This window comes from Schistocerca americana, chromosome 5 (genome assembly GCF_021461395.2).
Source record: "Schistocerca americana isolate TAMUIC-IGC-003095 chromosome 5, iqSchAmer2.1, whole genome shotgun sequence".
NCBI lineage: Eukaryota > Metazoa > Arthropoda > Insecta > Orthoptera > Acrididae > Schistocerca > Schistocerca americana.
Window position 1 is genome coordinate 463,784,351 of NC_060123.1, and position 18,030 is coordinate 463,802,380.

An 18,030-nucleotide genomic window follows, 5' to 3' on the forward strand; every position below is an offset into this window, starting at 1 on the left:
TGTGGCACAGAAGCTCACTGTTATCTTAATTTACACTATTGTTTGAATGCTGGGGCATGCATTACGCATTACTGCAGCTCCAACGTGATATCTTGAGTAACTAGCTAAAGAATTGAGCAGCTTTGCATCTGCAGTGCAAATATAATCAACTGCAACTAACATGAACATGTGAAAAGTAGCACATACAAGTTACTCTAAATCCTAACATAGAGCAGTTACTAAAGATACGGAGAAAAAGTCATTCAGAATATGTGCACTGTACACCACAGAGAACCCGTCACCCATTATTTAGAAACGCAAAAATATTAATTCCCCTATTGGTCTATACTTGTTATGAAATTGTTATCTTTTTAAAACCAAACATGAATTATTTGTGGGAAAGCATTCTGCTCATTCACACTACACAAGAAGCAAACTCGTCAATACATGTGCATGAACATTTATGATAAATTAAAAGGGAACAAGTTAATGCAGATAAAGTTAGGTCTGCCAAAAAGAAAGCTTTCGTAGGCATAGATACTGAAATGCCATGTTAAGTTCAGTCAAAATGTCAAAACAGCTATTTCTAAAACTATAATGATTTGCTATAATGTTCTAAACAAAGAAGGGAAAGCAGAAAGGTGAAAGGAGCATTCAGAGGATCTATACAAGGGTGATGTACTTGAGGACAATATTATGGAAATGGAAGAGGATGTAGACGAAGATGAAATGGGAGATATGACACTGTGTGATGAATTTGACAGAGCTCTGAAAGACCTAAGTTAAGAAAGCTGCCGGGAGTAGACAACATTCCGTTAGAACTACTGATAGCCTTGGGAGAGCCAGCCATGACAAAGCTCTATCATCTGATGAGCAAGATGTATGAGGAAGGTGAAATACCACCAGTCTTCACAAAGAATATAATAATTCCAATCCCAAAGAAAGCAGGTGGTGACAGGTGTGAAAATTACCGAACTAGCAGTTTAATAAGTAATGGCTGCAAGATACTAACAGGAATTCTTTACAGACGAATAGAAAAACTAGTAGAAATCGAACTCGGGGAAGATCAGTTTGGATTCTGTAGAAATGTTGGTACACACGAGGCAATACTGATCCTAGGACTTATCTCAGAAGATAGATTAAGGAAAGGTAAACCTATGTTTCTAGCATTTGTAGACTTAGAGAAAGAATTTGACAATGTTGGCTGGAACACTCTCTTTCAAATTCTGAAGGTGGCAGTTGTAAAATACAGGGAGCAAAAGTCTATTTACAAATTGTACAGAAACCAGATGGCAGTTATGAGAGTCAAGGGGCACGAACGGGAAGCAGTGTTTGGGAAGGGAATGAGACAGGGTTATAGCCTATCCCCAATGTTGTTCAATCTGTATATTGAGCAAGCAGTGAAGGAAACAAAATTCTACCAGGCGGCTCCCTCTTTCATGTCTTACCCCCAATCCATATTCACCTACTATGTTTCCTTCTCTCCCTTTTCCTACTCTCGAGTTCCAGTCATCCATGACTATTAAATTTTCGTCTCCCTTCACTACCTGAACAATTTCTTTTATCTCATCATACATTTCATCAATTTCTTCATCATCTGCAGAGCTAGTTGGCATATAAACTTGTACTACTGTAGTAGGCATGGGCTTCCTGTCTATCTTGGCCACAATAATGCATTCACTATGCTTTTTGTAGTAGCTTACCCGCATTCCTATTCTTTATTCATTAATAAACCTACTCCTGCATTACCCCTATTTGACTTTGTATTTATAACCCTGTATTCACCTCACCAAAATTCTTGTTCCTCCTGCCACCGAACTTCACTAATTCCCACTATATCTAACTTTAACCTATCCATTTCCCTTTTTAAATTTTCTAACCTACCTGTCCGATTAAGGGATCTGACATTCCACACTCCGATCCGTAGAACGCCAGTTTTCTTTCTCCTGATAACAACGTCCTCTTGAGTAGTCCCCGCACGGAGATCCGAATGGGGGACTATTTTACCTCCGGAATATTTTACCCAAGAGGACGCCATCATCATTAACTATACAGTAAAGGTGCATGCCCCCGGGAAAAATTACAGCTGTAGTTTCCCCTTGCTTTCAGCCGTTCACAGTACCAGAATAGCAAGGCCATTTTGGTTAGTGTTACACGGCCAGATCAGTCGATCATCCAGACTGTTGCCCCTGCAACTACTGAAAAGGCTGCTGCCCCTTTTCAGGAACCACGCGTTTGTCTGGCCTCTCAACAGATACCCCTCCGTTGTGGTTGCACCTACGGTACGGCTATCTGTATCGCTGAGGCACGCAAGCCTCCCCACCAACGGCAAGGTCCATAAACAAAAAAGAAAAGTAAGGGATCCTAAGATCGATCCTTGTGAGATACAACATCTATTAGTTCCCAGCTCATAGTACAACTATCTTCATCACTACTCTTCTGCCTCCACAAGGTATAAGCAAGCAAAATGGTGAAGTGTTATGACACTGGACGTGATTAATGCACTGATGAGTATCACCTTGACCAATAACATTGTTTGTTACAATTTATCATCATCTGCAAACAATTTGAGCAGTTATGTTCTTTCTCTAAAACAAAGACAGAGCCTTGTCTGAGGCAATTACCTTGTAATTTTTTCCTTTATCACTTATGTCAATACCGGAACAGCAAAGCGAAATGTGTGCCCACTTCCTGCAACACTCTCTCATTTCTTCAAGCACATCCTGACAAGATGGCTCCTGAAATCTGTTTTCTGCAACAAAAATTAACAATAAAATTATAAGCACATATAGAGGTAAAATAAATGAACACTGAAAACTGTATATTCAACAGTAGTGTTTAGCTCATGTAAGTTTTCAATAACAGTGGAACATTCCAGTCAAAATAAGCTCATTTTTAATACGAATTTTAAATCACCATCTCAGATTTTGATGACACGTTTCACACAGATAGCCTACACACAGATTAAGAAAAATAACCAGGAAATGCGACAATCATTTCTAAAGTGTGGTGATTTGAAGATGTCAAAAATTGTCAAAAAATGCCGCTCTGGCGTTATTTCAAATAGCTGTAGCAACTCTTCTAATTAAGCTAAAATGATGGGATAGGAGCAATTTTGCATCATTTTCCACGAGCTTTCCTATGATGTACAACACAATGTGGGTTTGGGATAGAAATTTTTTTTCAAATTCAAATTGTTAATTTATCAAAAAGTTCATCTTCAAAACTTTTCAAAAAAATTATACACAACACTTCCCATCACAATTGTTAACTAATTCCTAAGTATGAAAGTGGAACTGTCATGGGTTCACAGCTATATAAAATTTCCGAACAACCTATTTTACTAAAAAAATTTAAAAAATTGGGTATCTGCAAAATTTATACTTTCAATCAGAAATATACATACCTTGCCTGTAAATAAATTTTCGGTTGTTCATAAATTTATTTGCAATATGGTTTAGACGTAATTAGTGACTATGATGGGGGATTATTTTATTTGAACTACAAAAAACGTAAGTTTTTACTACAACTGTAATCTCATAGCAGTTCCAGAGCTGGCGTGGCCTAGAGTGTTCAACGGCAGATGGTTTACTTGGTTAACTCAGTCACACACACAACAAGTGCCTCATTGGGTGGACCAATAGTGTTTTCGTTGAACAAACACACACGCACGCACATGCACGCACGCTTTGAACACACTCCCTGACTAAAACAAAGGGAAGCACCATTAAAGTAATGAGGAAATGAAATGAAACTTCAAGGATTTAAAAGGTACCTTAAAATAGAGTCAAATTTACAAAGAGCTACACGCTAGGAGTCCACTTACCAGCATGATGTTGCCCCCCACTCTGGTCTAGATGCATGCACTGATATAGTAGGGAAGTATGTCATAATGTACTGGTATCCTGTTCTGAGGCAAGCTGACTCACAATTATTGTAACTGGTATGAAACTTCCTGGCAGATTAAAACTGTGTGCCCGACCGAGACTCGAACTCGGGAACTTTGCCTTTCGCGGGCAAGTGCTCTACCATCTGAGCTACCGAAGCACGACTCATGCCCGGTACTCACAGGTTTACTTCTGCCAGTATCTCGTCTCCTACCTTCCAAACCTTACAGTTCGAGTCTCGGTCGGGCACACAGTTTTAATCTGCCAGGAAGTTTCATATCAGCGCACACTCCGCTGCAGAGTGAAAATCTCTTTCTGGATTGTAACTGGTCCTTGACATCCTGGATACTGGCACTGGCATGGAGTTGACATCAGAGCTGGTCCCATACATGTTCTATTAAGGAAAGGTCTGGGGATCCTTCTGGCCGCGGGAGTACCTCAACATCATGCCAAAAGTTCATATAGATACATCTGCCATGAGGATGCACAATGTCCATGACGTACTGAGTAACGCCGTTATGCCTCTCCAAAACACTGGAAGAATGGGAACTCTCCTCAGGCCACCTCCATATTCACAGATGGTCATCCAACCTCTATACTCACAGATGATGGTAATCCAGGGTACTGCAGAATTGTGATTCATTGCTGAACACAATGTAACATAAATTATCAATGCTTCCTAGTCACAGTAGCACTCCAAATGCATTTATTTGTGTTGTATGCTAACAGCAGCTTATGCACGGGACAGTTACTTCTAAGTGTGACTGCTGCTAATCTCCAAACAACAGTGTGAGATGACATAGAACGTTGCAGGCAATCAAATACTTGTACTCAGCTGGCAGGCACAGATGTAAAGGGCTTAAAATGTAATTGGTGCACAATACAAAAATGTAATTGGTGCACAATACAATGATCCCTCTGTGTTGCAGTCAGACTTGTTCGACCAGAACCCTGACAATGAGTACGCCAACCCTTACTCTCTTATGCAGTCCAATACTGACCCACTGTCACATCCAAATTCACCACAAATCTGGATGTAGCATGGGTTGTACAGTCAGCCAGATGAGACCCCTTTCTAACTATACAGAGTGCTGACAACACTATCTCAAACAAGTATCCTGCATCTCTGTATCCTTCATAGTGATCACTCAACATCTGACACTGCTCCTTCCATACCCTACCAGGCCTAGTAACAACATTAAACATGAACAACAGTAATGCACTCTGGCGGTCGTTCTACACGCCACAGAGAATTTCAACTCTAATCACTGACACCTGCCAATGATGTGTACAAATTACACTGACATCTAACAATGTCTTCTAGGTGCTTCTCTTTTTCTGTCGAGCAGGGTATTATACTACAAACTCCCTAGCAAAATATAACATATAAAATAGATGATAAATTTTAAGTCCACCAGTGTAACAGTAACAAGAGTTCAATACTCAGCCATTTTCTCATTCTCATATACAATGATGAGCCACAATATTATGAGCACTGCCCACTCCACGACTGAATGCTGCTGTGTAATGCTGGGAGTACACGATGTGGCAACAAAAGCAGAGGCAAATCTTGAATCATTCTAGCAACAATACAAGCCACAAATGGGGAAATCTACTGCTTACCTGTCAACTTTAAAAAACAGAAATCTGGAAGATCCCAAATCCCAAAAATTTAACGTGTGCATGCGTCACAAGGTGTTCAAACATAGTGAGAAAAGACTACATAGAAAGAGATTACAAATAATATTAACACATATAATTTAGGCTACATTTTAAGATCACTAATTTTGAACTCTACAAAGTTAGATACTTACATAAGTTATTTGCTGATGAGTGTTCATTTGCTGTCACTTAACATTGGGAACAGTTCACACACTACACAAAAATAAGCTTTCCCTGATTTCCCACTTACAAAAAAACTTTCTCCCAGGTAGAAAAACACTTTTTCTGTGTTAAGTGACAATATACTTATAGCAATTCTTTGAATGGTTAAAGTTTAATACACCGACATAGAACTTCCTGGCTCTTTAGACAACGAATGCCAGCCAACAGCAGTATCAGTGTTAAGTAGCGCGAACTCACAAATAGGAAAAGTTAGTAGTTTAAATTAACATACAGAGTGAAGTTACAAGAAAAGCTAAGCTTTCACATATAATATTGGTCTTTTTGCATGTGTTACACTTTAAGATACATCACACAAAAGTGCCAGTAAAATTTTAAATAATGGCATAAATGTCTGGCCTTCTGGGCCTGAAATATTTTAAGTGTCTGGCCCTTAAAGTGTTAAGCTTTAAATGAGAGTCAAACACTTAGTGATTTAAGAAATTCAAAGCACATTCTCATACATAAAATAATTCATCTTGTGTAAAATGCAGTTTACTTGTAAGTAATGCTTTTCAAATCACCATTTGCAATATTTTCCCGTGACCTGTTAGAATTTGTTACAGTAGTTGTCAGAGCACACTATAAAAAAGGTGTTACTGCACACACATAACTACGATGACGTAGGAAGCCTGTAAGTTCGTATGTACAGAGTGAAAATTATTGAACTATATGAAATAAAATCATCACAACTTCTGAAAGGTTTGTGTTACGATGTTCAAATTGCTGGGTTGGCCATTGGGCACGATGGGAATCAGTATGGTTTGGTTTAGCGACAAAGCCCACAGACATTTGGATGGGTTCGTCAACAAGCAAAACTGGCGCATCTGGGGGACTGAGAATCCATATTTCACAATCAAAAAGTCTCTTCACTCTCAATGAGTGACTGTGTGGTGTGCAATGTCCATCCCGGAATAATTGGTGCAATATTCATTGATGGTATGATGACTACCGAATGGTACGCGGATGTTTTGGAAGATGATTTCCTCCCCATGATCCAAAGTGAACCTGATTTCGACAAGATGGGACTCAACATGATAGTAGCAAAAGAGTGTTTGATGTCCAGGAGGAACACTTTATGGACTGCATTCTGGTTCTGGTCCCAGAGACCACTGGTATGGGCCCCAATTGGCTGCCATGTTCTGATCTGAACACTTGTGATTCCTTTTTGGTGGCTATATTAAAAACAAGGTGTACAGCAACAACCCCCAAAACCATTGATGAGCTGAAAACAGCCATCCAGGAGGTGATCAACAGCATTGATGTTCCAACACCATGTTCCAACACTCCAGCGGGTCGTGCAGAATTTTGCTATTCGTCTGCGCCACATCGTCAATGATGGCAGGCATATCGAACATATCATAACCTAAATCCAAATATCTCTAGTAACGTTTACATGTTGAACAAAGTGTATGCACATTGTAGTTTTTAACTGATTTTCATTTTTTTCATATAGTTCAGTAATTGTCATCCTGTATATAGAATTGAGAGATCTTAAAACTACATCATAAATGAAACAGGATATCAGAGAATACTCCAACAGCATCGGAATTTCGTAAATCACACTTAAATGCATAATTCGGCTTAAAATGCACATTCATATGCCCAGATTCACAAAGAAGTAGGCCTTCAACCTGATGTCGAGCTTTTGAGTGTGGTTTTTGGCATGCAAATTTTCTTGGAGTACCAGTACTGTAGTATCTCCTGTTTCATTCTTTATTATGGCTTAAAGCCATATGTGCCAGATGAAAACGTGCACTTGAAATTCAGAAAACAGTTGAAACTCGACAATAGCGTGGAATGAAATACTTCATTACAAATAAATTGATTGCCTCTACAGAAAAGATTAACAAACGCCAAATGTCTTCAGCAAATCAACAAAAATAACTTCGTTGTTCTGCAAAGCGACTGATTAATGCTTCACTGCCAAAAACGTGAAAATAAAATAAAATTTAAAAAACTGAAACTAATAGCTTTCTGTAATTGTGTGAATGTATTTTAATTCAATTGATAGCTCCCAGCCACAGAAATCAGTTTTGTTCCCATTTGACATGGGAGCTGTAAACAAAAACACAGATCATGTGGGGACCCCACCCTCCCCACTACAACTCAAAACTGTCATGTGCGGGCACGAATCTGGCAGCTTGGGTGCGCCAGAAAATTTTTTCTGGGAAACATTTGGCTACTTGTTGCTACTGCTGATAAAGCTAACAGCCACACTTCAAGTAGGCAGAAGCAGATGGTACAGTACTGCTCATACGCAAATCAACTGTGCAAGCGCATGAGCCCACTGGCAACTGCTCAAAAGTATCTAATGCAAACAATTATGATGTCACACTCATCAGAAGCAGTTTGCTGTTATGAAGTATCGCACAGCCTTCATCCTACTGTGATTTGTTGCTACATATGGCGCATTTCCTTTGCAACTTACTTTTTTTCTCTGTAATTTATGTATTACTGCTGCAGTATTATTCTGCAGTAAAATTCTTTGTTAGAGCATGAGTTTTTAGCAGTAAAAATTACAAAAATTCAACTGAAAACAAAAACAATGAAAAATTCCTGAAATTCTATAAAATTCCTGGGTTTTTTCCCAGTTGTTCCAGGGCATATACACCCTATTGTTACACCAGGTTGATTGCCATGCCAAGATACATTGTCATCCAGGCGAACAGTTGCTCAAAACACGCATAACACTACTGACAGTATTATCCCCGGCTTCTACGGGACCTGTGTTAGTCATCAAAGGCACAATGACACCTGTAAATACAAGACCCTCACAGAACACATCCAAGATGCTATCAGATGCTATCTCTACAACTTTAAATGACCGGCCTTCAATTTATGGGAACTACCTGACCTGTGCGTATACATCTGGTGCCACATACCTTTGTAATCCTGCCAAAAACATTACGAATCCATGCCAAACAGAATTGCTGCTGTACAGTCTTTTAAAGGTAGGCTGAAAAGCCATTAAACAAATGGTCATAATGTTTTGGCCCATTAGTGTGTACGAACGACATGGCACAACCCTATAATTCGAACATAATATGCTACACAGATGACTCCTTAAATCAGTTTCTACACTAAAATTGTTTGCAAATAGAGTGTAATGGAGTTAATAAATACAGTACTTCAATGATAAAGACCTGCAGATGAACATTGGTAAATCTCTATTATTCATATTTGAAATAGCAGTTGCATCTTAGGTCATAGAGAATTTTGAGTGTGAATGTGAAAGGTTTGTGCAGCATAAATACTCAACAATGTAATCTTTATACCCTTTAGATTAATTAAAACTCTGAGACCCTCAAAATGAAGCAAATACATGTTTGATGTTCATGATCACAACAGTAGGAGCAAAAAGAGACCTAAGAGCTAATAAAAGTAAAATGACAAATCTAAGCCCATCTACCAATGGTCAAATTTGGTTTAACAAGTGGCCAAACCAATTAAGAAAATTTAAGGTGAATGATTTCAAATTTCAACACAAAAGTTCATAGCAAAATGTTTGTATTCTTCAAAAAATTTTAAGTAGGAAGGTGATGTATTAAATGAGATTGAACCAGTAAAATATACATTGAACGGCCAGAACATTATGACCACTAACCTCCTATCAATTTAAACCTGTCCTTGGTATAGCAGCATCCCCTGGCTAGGAATGACTGCTAATCAAATGCACACACGGTGCAAGTAGCATCAGAGCATGCTGTCCGTGTGTACAATGGAGAAGATTTACCAACTATCTGAGTTTGATTGAGTGCAAATTGTGACAGCCTGGAGGCTCGACACGAGCATTTCAGGAACTGCATGATTTGTTGGGTGTTTGAAGAGAGCTGCAGTGGGTGTCTTCAACATGTGGCGAAACCAAAGTGAAATCATCTCCAGACTTTGTGGGCTTCAGTGGGCACCCATCATTTCAGATGTTGGACATCATAAATATTATACACCTGCAGTCGTGCATATTGTAAATACAGATGAATTATGTTGCACCATTATGCTAATTGTAAGGTGTAAGTACATCGATACAATTCGCTGATAACATTGCTCTCATAAGTGAAAGTAGAGAAGTATTATACAATCTGCTGAACGGAATGTACGGTCTAACGAGTACAGAGTATGGATGAGAGTAAATCAAAGAAAGACGGTAGTAATGAGATGTAGCAGAAATGAAACCAGTGAGAAACTTATCATCTGGATTGACGGTCACGAAGTAGATGAAGTTAAGGAATTCTGTTACTGACACAGTAAAATAACCAATGACAGACAGTGCAAGGAGGGCATCAAACACAGACTAGCAATGGCAAAAAGGGCATTCCTGGCCACGGGAAGTCTACTAGTAATCAAACACAGGCCATGATTGGTGGAAGAAATTTCTGAGAACATTGGAACACAGCATTGTATGGTAGTGAAACATGGACTGTGGGAAAAGGGGAACAGAAATGAATTGAAGCATCTGAGATGTGGTGCTACAGACGAAAGTTGAAAATTAGGTGGACTGACAAGTTCAGCAATGAGGAGGTTCTGCGCAGAACCGGAGAAAATAAATATGAGGAAAATACTGACAAGAAGAAGGTATACGATGATAGGACATCTGCTGAGGCATCAGAGAATGACTTCCATGGTACTAGAAGGAGCTGTTGAGGGCAAAATCTGTAGAGGAAGACGGAGATCAGAGTACATCCAGCAAATAATTGAGTACGTAGGCTGCAAACGCTACTCTGAAATAAAGAGGTTGGCGCAGGAGAGGAATTTGTGGCGGGCCGCACCAAACAATTCAGGAGACTGAAGACTCATCAAAAAAGAAAGAAAGAAATTAAAAAATGGAGGTGGGACGTTGCTAATTAAGGTTTCGGTCTGTTTGAAGTACCAAAAACTGAACATTTCCTATTTCTCTATGTTCGATAAGACCATCGGTATAGCTCCTGGTATTCTCCAAGACATGCTGAACAGACTGTACTGATAGCAAAAATTAATGATGATTATTTTTTCTTCAGTTGTCAGGTGGTTTTCACATATTTTGAGTGATAACTATTCAATATGCGTACAAGTAATAAGTTTTATCCCTATACTTTTATAATCTTGCAAAAAGGTCAAAATCTTTGAACAATTCGAGTAGGAGCTCACATCCAGGTGTTAGAAATAACAGTGAACCCATTGCTTGAAACTCAGATCGACGTGATCGGAGACAAATCTTTACAAGCTATTTTCTGTCTCCAACTACATAACATACATAAACCAGCTGAGCCCACTACTACATTTGTAACTTCTTCACAATGGTTGTATGGTCCACACAACCAAAATCCTTAGCTGTGGTGCAAGACATTTCCAAGGGCAATAACATCACGTTTTAAATTTAATACGTTATTATCAGAGAGCACTATTCTGTATTAAGTGCTTAGCATCAAAACAAAGCTCCAGGAGTAGACACCATTCTGTTATAACTACTGGGTCGACAGAAGCGTCCGATACCACGCGTTGGCTTTGACACGTGACATAAGTGTGTTGTCGTTTGTGATGTCATGACGGCGCGGAGTTTGGTTTGTGAGTGTGGCGTGTTTGTCGATGTCGTGTTGTGATTTGTTGTGTTCTCTGGTGGTATGTTCAGGGTTTTCGTTTGTGTGGTGTGATGGGCTCAGTTTGCTTTTGCTCATTATCCAGAATTGTTCGAGTGTCGGCTGTGTTTGTAGTGGAATTCATTTCAGTGAGCTAACGATTTTGTGTGAAGGTTAATTAGTGTTGTTCCCTGTACATCGTGTGGTAATTTTAGTAAAATTAATGGACTGTTGTTTTTGTTCAGGAATGGATATGACTGATAAAATTAACAGTGCGCAGGTCAAGGGAAGTGTTCGATCATAATGTGTGGCTGTGTATGTTGATATTGGTATCGGGCAATATTTTTGAGCTATATGGGCCAAGGGAAGTGTTTGATCCTAATTTATGGGATCGGGAGCTGCTGTTGAGTTATTTAGGTCAAGGGAAGTGTCCGATTCAAGATGATATTGTGTTTAGTGGTATTTGGGGAGTTTTGTGATGTCGGTTTTTTCGTCATTTTGTATGGTTTTGTATGGGGGTGGGTGTCTAAATTTGTTTATATTTAGTTTGCCCCCACCCAGAAACACCCCATTTCCCGCGCTTGTTCCGTTAGTGTCATTAGGCTTTTTGTGGAAAGTGTGCGTGTTTGTTTTTCGATGTATTTTCGTCCTCATAATGTGTACATACCGACTTTATATGCGCCATATTGGAATCGTGGTTTATGGTCATACTAACATGAATTCTTGCGATTACAGAAGTGTAGGATTCCACCCGACTGCTTTGACGCATGATGTTATCAACATGGCGGAAAAAGCTATTCTAAGCGTCTCCAATATGGCGCCTATGATGTCACGAACACACACATGAATATACGTATACATAAGACAATAACATCTCCCTACAAATCAAACTAAGGGGGCAACTGCGGCAAATTGGGAGTATTAGGGAGCGGAAAAGATAACAGTAAAAAAACACACCACGATCCAAAAACACACAAAACAACGGAAAAAATGCACAGGAATCGGACACTTCCCTTGACCTATTTAGGTCAACCGCAGCTGACGATACCACAACAGCAATACCTACAGCAAAAACGACACCAAATGGAAACAGACATTTCCCTTGACATGTGACAATACCAAAACACCAATAAATAAAACTACGAAAAATTAAAATCGGTAATTTCCCTGTACCTATATAGGTCAACCATAACTACTGATACGAAAAATCCAACAACTGAACTAAGAAAAACAAAACAAAAACCACAACATCTCAAAAAGTCAAAAATTCCTGTATGTAAATTGAACCACCACCACCACCACCACACACACACACACACACACACACACACACACACACACACACACACACACACACACACAGAGAGAGAGAGAGAGAGAGAGAGAGAGAGAGAGAGAGAGAGAGAGACATCACACATAACAAGACATCTACAACCAACTCATGAACCGTAAGTCTCTAGAGGAACGGAAGGTTCCAAATGATTGGAAAAGAGCACAGGTAGTCCCAGTCTTCAAGAAGGGTCGTCGAGCAGATGCGCAAAACTATAGACCTATATCTCTGACGTCCATCTGTTGTAGAATTTTAGAACATGTTTTTTGCTCGAGTATCATGTCGTTTTTTGGAAACCCAGAATCTACTATGTAGGAATCAACATGGATTCCGGAAACAGCGATCGTGTGAGACCCAACTCGCTTTATTTGTTCATGAGACCCAGAAAATATTAGATACAGGCTCCCAGGTAGATGCTATTTTTCTTGACTTCTGGAAGGCGTTCGATACAGTTCCACACTGTCGCCTGATAAACAAAGTAAGACCCCACGGAATATCAGACCAGCTGTGTGGCTGGATTGAAGAGTTTTTAGCAAACAGAACACAGCATGTTGTTATCAATGGAGAGACGTCTACAGACGTTAAAGTAACCTCTGCCGTGCCACAGGGGAGTGTTATGGGACCATTGCTTTTCACAACATATATAAATGACCTAGTAGATAGTGTCGGAAGTTCCATGCGGCTTTTCGCGGATGATGCTGTAGTATACAGAGAAGTTGCAGCATTAGAAAGTTGAAGCGAAATGCAGGAAGATCTGCAGCGGATAGGCACTTAGTGCAGGGAGTGGCAACTGACCCATAACATAGACAAATGTAATGTATTGCGAATACATAGAAAGAAGGATCCTTTATTGTATGATTATATGATAGTGGAACAAACACTGGTAGCAGTTACTTCTGTAAAATATCTGGGAGTATGCGTGCGGAACGATTTGAAGTGGAATGATCATATAAAATTAATTGTTGATAAGGCGGGTACCAGGTTGAGAGTCATTGGGAGAGTCCTTAGAAAATGTAGTCCATCAACAAAGGAGGTGGCTTACAAAACACTTGTTCGACCTATACTTGACTATTGCTCATCAGTGTGGGATCCGTACCAGAACGGGTTGACGGAGGAGATAGAGAAGATCCAAAGAAGAGCGGCGCGATTCGTCACAGGGTTATTTGGTAACCGTGATAGCGTTACGGAGATGTTTAACAAACTCAAGTTGCAGACTCTGCAAGAGAGGTGCTCTGCATCGTGGTGTAGCTTGCTCGCCAGGTTTCGAGAGGGTGCGTTTCTGGATGAGGTATCGAATATATTGCTTCCCCCTACTTATACCTCCTGAGGAGATCACGAATGTAAAATAAGAGAGATTAGAGCGCGCACGGAGGCTTTCATACAGTCGTTCTTCCCGCGAACCACACGCCACTGGAACAGGAAAGGGAGGTAATGACAGCGGCACGTAAAGTGCCCTCCGCCACACACAGTTGGGTGGCTTGTGGAGTATAAATGTAGATGTAGAACTCTGCACTACAATGACGTCACACGCAACACCCTCACGTCATGGGGTCAAAGGGGACGGGTGGAATCGGACGCTTCCAATGACCTGAATTCTTTACAGAAGAATGGACAACTGTTGGAAGCCAACCTCAGGGGAAATCAGTTTGGATTCCAGAGAAATTTAGGGACATGTGAGGCAATACTGACTGATTTCTAATGGAATATAGGCTAAGGAAAGGCAAATCTATGTTGTTGAGTAGAATATTCTCTTTCAAATTCTAAGGATGGCAAGGGTGAAATACAGGGAGTGAAAGTCTATTTACAATTCATAAAGAAACCAGATTACAGTCACAAGAGTCAAGGGCCATGAAAGGGTAGCAGGGGCTGAGAGAGACAGAGTTCTAATGTATCCCCAGTGTAAATCAATTTGTAAATTGAGCAAGCAGTAAAGGTAATAAAAGAAAAGTTTGGAGAAGGAATTAAAGTCCAGGAAGAAGAAATAAAAACTTTGAGGTTTGCTGATGACACTGTACTTCTGCCACAGGCAGCAAAGGACTTGGGAGACGAAATGAACAGACAGGATCTTGAAAGATATAAGATGAACATAAACAAAAGCAAAATGAGGATAATGAAATGTTCTCAGATAACATCAGGTGATGCCAAGGGAATTAGATTAGAAAATGAGACACTTAAAGTAGTAAAGGAGTTTTGCTATTTGGGGAGCAAAATAACTGATGATGGCCAAAGTAGAGAGGATATAAAATGCAGACTGGCTGTAGGAAGGAAAACATAGTTTAGTCAAGAAGAGAATAGAAGCTTTTGAAATGTGGTGCTACAGAAGAATGTTGAAGATTAGATAGGTAGATCATGTAACTAATGAGGATGTACTGAACAGAATTGGGGAAAAAGGATTTTGGGGACAACTTGACTAGAAGAAGGGATTGGTAGGTAGGACATGTTCTGAGGCATCAAGCGATCACAAATTTCGTATTGGTGGGAAGCGTGGAGGATAAAAATCGTAGAGGGAGACCAAGAGATGAATTCTGTAAGCAGACACAGAAGGATGTAGTTTGTAGTAGTTACTTGGAAATGAAGAAGCTTGCACAGGATAGAGTAGAATTCAGAGCTGCATCCAACCATTCTTCGGACTGAAGACCACAAAAGGAAGAAGTTTTACTGTACACGATCTCCAACTGTATTTCAGTAATTTGTCAATGAGTGGGTATGTAATTATTTGTGAACAAGCTCCACAAGAAAGTACTGCTTTACGTTCCTTGTTAAGGACTCAATACATAGGCCTTCAGTATATTCACCATGAACGATTTTCATAAAAGTTTAATCAGGGTAACAGGTCATGTTCATTGCGCTCCACAGCAACATATAGGTAATTAAGTAGACTATAGCAGAAAAAAGTACGTCCACTGAACACCATACAGTGTAACATTATGATTGTTTTAATCTCTCTACGGTACACACGCATACAACAGTTGGTCTTCCGTGTACAGATGATTTTCTAACATAAAAGCCCTACATACGTCGAAATAGTATCAATACGTAACATTCCTTCCAATGCATATCTGTCGGAAGATCAGACGCTATCTTACCTGTCAAGCACTTTTGTATTTTACAGGCTATTGGTTTACAAGGATCCTTTTTCATTCTTGAGCCAAGATTACAACAATACAAAAGTTCACTTCCTTACCTCACAACATATCTACAAAGGTGCCCTTAACATAAACAAGTGTTCATTTGTTACTTCTTTGCCTCGATTTAATAAGTCGATTATCGACAGATAGCGGAAGACACGATCGAATTCTCTAATATTGAAATGCATTTTTCAAATGTAACAAATTCCATACACTTGTATGTTCTCTTACAGTTTGCTTACCTTTCGGTTACAAGATTAAAGTACAGCCAAAGTTTCAGTACTGATGATAACAGTGGTTTTCACATTAGAGGAGAATTGGCACTGGCCGCCACGTCGCATCAAAATATTGCCCAATGCATTGCAATTCGTACAGGCAACCAACGGACTGTGACGTCACGTCATGACACGTGAAGGTTTCTTGGCAAGAAAGTTTTGACGATGCAGTCTGTCGGCATCGTTAGTTAGCCTATTTTCGTAGTAGTGGATTTTGTGCTTTTAGTTCTTATTACTCTTCATCTTTTAGTGTTGTACTCCATAACAAACTGCTTTTTGGTTGCCGGTGCTGTAATTTGTCCAGGAAAAAGCTCTCCCTCATACTGCATAATGTCATAGTCCACTGTTGAGAGATTTTTGGAAGACATTACAGATAGTGCATGATTACTGTAGGAGCCATTACAGATGCAGACACTGTAGTAAGGGTTCTTTACGTTTCACTGTCTATGGTCAAGCCACTACTACTATCCAGCTACAGAATGTTTTCTCCTTCGATTAGGTTAGAATAGATTTTCTTTCATTTCAATTGATCCATAGTGAGGAGGTCCTCCAGGATGTCGAACATGTCAGAAAAACAATATTACATGACAAATATTTACAATATATTATCAGTTGGTCCTACTGAGAAATTCATCAATGGAGTCACTTGAACAGTCGGTTTTTGGTGGTCTCTTCTTTTTGTTTTACCCATTGATTTGTTAGATGATGAAGCCTATGGTGTGGGTGACAATGACTATGTGTCACAACCTGCTTAGCCTCGACCAGTTCTTCACATGAAATACTTTTACCAGGAGACCATTGAGGCGTTTTTGCCTTTTTGTAGTTGGTGTTACTATATCACGTCTTGTGTTCTGTAAATGTTCTTTAAAACTCTCTTCCACCATGCTCCGAATGTTACCAAGCTCAAGGTTGGAAGGTAAACGAGACAGCCTAGTGGAAACAGACAAGCCTTCCTAAAAGCACTTTTTAAAATGTTGCATCCAGACTCTTGCATCTTTTACATTAGCTTCTTCCGAAGAGAAGGAAAAATCTCTTTAGCATAGTCTACATCTACATCTACATGACTACTCTGCAATACATATTTCAGTGCTTGGCAGAGGGTTCATCGAACCACGATCATACTATCTCTCTACCATTCCACTCCCGAACAGCGCGCGGGAAAAACGAACACCTATACCTTTCTGTTCGAGCTCTGATTTCTCTTATTTTATTTTGATGATCATTCCTACCTATGCAGTTTGGGCTCAACAAAATATTTTCGCATTCGGAAGAGAAAGTTGGTGACTGAAATTTCGTAAATAGATCTCGACGCGACGAAAAATGTCTCTGCTTTAATGACTTCCATCCCAACTCGCGTATCATATCTGCCACACTCTCTCCCCTATTACGTGTTAATACAAAACGAGCTGCCCTTTTTTGCACCCTTTCGATGTCCTCCGTCAATCCCACCTGGTAAGGATCCCACACCGCGCAGCAATGTTCTAACAGAGGACTAACGAGTGTAGTGTAAGCTGTCTCTTTAGTGGACTTGTTGCATCTTCTAAGTGTCCTGCCAATGAAACACAATTTTTGGCTCGCCTTCCCCACAATATTATCTATGTGGCCTTTCCAACTGAAGTTGTTCGTAATTTTAACACCCAAGTACTTAGTTGAATTGACAGCCTTCAGAATTGTACTATTTGTCGAGTAATCGAATTCCAACGGATTTCTTTTGGAACTCATGTGGATCACCTCACACTTTTCGTTATTTAGCGTCAACTGCCACCTGCCACACCATACAGCAATCTTTTCTAAATCGCTTTGCAACTGATACTGGTCTTCGGTTGACCTTACTAGACAGTAAATTACAACATCATCTGCGAACAACCTAAGAAAACTGCTCAGATTGTCACCCAGGTCATTTATATAGATCAGGAACAGCAGAGGTACCAGTACGCTTCCCTGGGGAACACCTGATATCACTTCGGTTTTACTCGATGATTTGCCATCTATTACTAC

The 18,030-nt window shown here is 39.8% G+C and overlaps 1 long non-coding RNA gene across 1 annotated transcript; it reads right to left on the reverse strand.

Annotated features, from left to right (window-relative positions):
• Positions 1-2,617: 2,617 nt before the first annotated feature.
• On the reverse strand, positions 2,618-15,874 carry LOC124615572. Its single transcript, XR_006979802.1, has 2 exons — positions 15,814-15,874; positions 2,618-2,731 (listed from the first exon to the last, which is right to left on the reverse strand). It is a non-coding gene; the product is annotated as an uncharacterized LOC124615572 (long non-coding RNA).
• Positions 15,875-18,030: the final 2,156 nt, after the last annotated feature.